General features: G+C 46.6%; 1 pseudogene; it reads left to right on the plus strand.

The window, feature by feature from the left end:
• Positions 1-2,270: 2,270 nt before the first annotated feature.
• Positions 2,271-2,995, plus strand: LOC128718166 (uncharacterized; annotated as a pseudogene).
• The last annotated feature ends 239 nt before the right edge of the window (positions 2,996-3,234 follow it).

Consider the following 3,234-nt stretch of genomic DNA (forward strand, 5'->3'; position numbering starts at 1 on the left):
TTGGTCGTTGCTGCAGGCAAAGTTTCATCGGTTGAAGCAGAATTTATCGTTACACTGTGAACCCATCTCCTATATTTCGCCGTTACAAAACAATCCTCCTGATCAGGAACATCAGGAACATTGTCATTTTTTCTCACAGGTGTCTCTTTCGTTTTTTTTTGGGAGCCAGCTCCGTTGGGTTTGGAAAAGAGAGCAACAAAGTACCTTTCTCTTTTTACGCTTATTCATAAAGGTAAAACTGTTATGCAATGCAGATAATAGATCAGATTGTGAACTGGAACGATCGGATGGGAGATAACACGAGCTAGCTAGCGCTGGATGTTGACCTGTTTTCTTCGACGTTCCAGATGAGACTGACGCGAATTCTAATGTCGCAGGGGAATGAAAAGGGGGGGGGGGGGGGGGGGGCGTACACGCAAGCGGTAGGGTGTGATATATAGGTGGATAGCCGCCAGAAGGGAAGGGGAATCGTTATAGGATAGCAGGATGTTGGCAATTAACAGTGTACGCACATGATCGTAGCGCTCTTTTAGCCCGACCAGAGTAAGCATTTGACAACGTACTGTATAGGGAAGGGAAACAACGCTAGGGTCGTTTAAGAAGCGTTTGATGGCGATTCTAGTAAACTTCCGTTGCACCCTCTCCAACCTATCCACAGAGGTGAATTCTGCTGGAGATCAAACCACGCTGACATAGTCCAGAATAGGATGCACCCAGCAGCAATACAGCGCCCTTAAACACAGCGGATCACGGACCTCAGACGCCATGCGGGAGATGAGGCCCAATAGCTTATTTGCCCGCTCGAGGACAAAATTGATGTGTGGTTCAAAGGACAGTTTGTCATCGAGCCACAGGGGTGGGGAGAGCGACCAAACGAGATGACGTAGCATTTGTCTACACAAAGGATGAGCCCGTTGGACAAACACCATTCTACAAACGCATCAGCATAGCTTTGGAGGGAGAGGAAGTCAAGAGACGAGGACTCCGGAAGATAGAACTTTACATCGTCAGCGTACAGCAGACATCCATTAGGTGGGAGACATCTGACGCATTCCGAGATGAAAAGAGACAACAGTAACGGACTCCAGACGCTACAAGCTTCAGCTTCAGCTGAGCGGTGGGTACCATGGTTTCCTTGATCGGAACAGAGTTCAGGTTGATGGCGTCACAAGGAGCGCCCATGAGCCCTGACTCGAAGGACGCGGATGTGCTGGTTGGGTCTACGAAAAGGCCTTCAAAAGACGTGCTAACAGGTTGCTGATTGCCAACGGAGAGGATGTGGAATGGTCGCCCACTGACATCGTGGATGGAATATCAGAGTTGCCATGACGGCTGTTGGCGAAACACTAGAAGGATTTAGGATTGGAATGGAGCAGGGATTCCAATATATGCGCAATATGAGTGCCAAATCGGATCCTGTTGTATCTGCGGTGAGCAGATGCTGCATATTTGAACACGTGTAAGTGGTAAAGGGAGCGGTGCCAACGGTAAGCGCGACGTGAACGTTTAATATAAATATGGACGCGAATGTATATCTTAGGATGTGCAAATATTCGTTTAGTTGTTTGTAACGCGTCTTTCTACCGATCGCCCTATTGCACTTTGTCTGCGAATCCCATAGAACTATTCCATACATGAGTCACATCATCCTCCATGGACCCAAATCCAGCACATTCATGGCCAAGTACGTCACAAATATTGCGTATCAGCGCCTTAAACATAAGTTAATATAATACTAATTACACAGATAAACGATGTTGACAAGCTCATATTTTGTTCACGAACTAATATCTTTGATGAGGCGATCAATGGCTACTACATACTACTGTGTCCGAAAAGTAAGGTGACATTGGATGTCTAATTTCGCGCGTCAAATTTGACAGATCTGCCACGTTTCAAGTCACAACATCTAGCAACAATTTGTTTTCGGAGCTGCGCCAAGTGTTTTTGTCCATATCGATTGTTCGATCCTGATCCTAAACCTAATCCATAAGAAGACGTATGCGCAAGCGTGTGAAAGAAATGACGTCATATGAGATACCTATCAACACCATGATAAGAGTTGAGATTCTCATCCTCAGGGAGGATATAAAACGAGTCAAATTTTGTGGCTCGATCTCTTGTTCCTTGTATCCTCTTATCGCGACAAGAAGTAAAGTCCAACCCAAGTGTGAACCCAATCGGCTCTTTTCAGAGCCACCGAACGTTTTGAAATATTATTAGATTAAAGCAAACACAACGTAGGACAACCCCCGGTCGGAACATTGACCATGTCCAAATTTGTGGAGCAGCGCGCATTTATCAAATTTTGTTTGCGCAATGAAATAAACGCTGCGGAAACATTGCGGATGTTACAAAAAGCCTTCGGTGATGAATCTATGAATCTATATCGAAGAAAAATGTATACAAAGGTCGAAAACGATAGACGACCGTCCGGGGAGACCATTCACCTCGACCGACGACGCCCACGTCGTCCAAATCAAGGATTTGGTGGTCAACAATCGTCGGTTGACGATACGAGACCTTTCCGAAAGTGTTGGGATTTCCAAAGCCTCGGTCAACAAAGGGGGTTGAAGCGGGTGAAGTCTCGCCTGGTGCCGAGTGCCTGAACCTGCTCGAAAAGCGGAATCGCGTCGAAGTCTGCAAAACCGATGCTGGCAGACTACGCTGGAAAGCTGAAATCGATTTTAACTGGCGATGAAACGTGGATTTACGCATACGACCCGGAAACAACGGACCAGTCCAGCGAGTACCGTTCCCCGAACGAGCCGAGGCCCAAGAAGTCGCGCCAAAGCCGGTCGAAAATCAAGGTGTTGCTGACGGTATTCTTTGATTACCGTGGGGTGGTTCACAAAGAATTTCTCCCGAAGGGCCAAACGGTGAACACAGAGTACTATCTAAGCGTAATGCGGCGGTTGCGGACCTCCATCCGGCGAAAGCGGCTGGATTTGTGGAAAAACAACAGCTGGTTTCCATACAGCGACGGCGGAACTAAAGGACATCCCAGCATCCGGGTTTTCCATCTGCTTCGAGGAGTGGGAGAAGAGGTGAAAGAGGTGCATTGCATCGGAAGGGGATTACTTCGAAGGTCCTTCATGACCTTCATGTCCTTCGATGACCTTCATTTGGCATAATAAAAAAAAAAAACATTTAAGAAAAAAACGTAGTATAGTATTGCTAAAAACGTAGTATAGTATTGCAGTAGTATATTGCTAAGCAATTACAACCAGTCTT

This window comes from Anopheles marshallii, chromosome 2 (assembly GCF_943734725.1).
Source record: "Anopheles marshallii chromosome 2, idAnoMarsDA_429_01, whole genome shotgun sequence".
Lineage (NCBI taxonomy): Eukaryota > Metazoa > Arthropoda > Insecta > Diptera > Culicidae > Anopheles > Anopheles marshallii.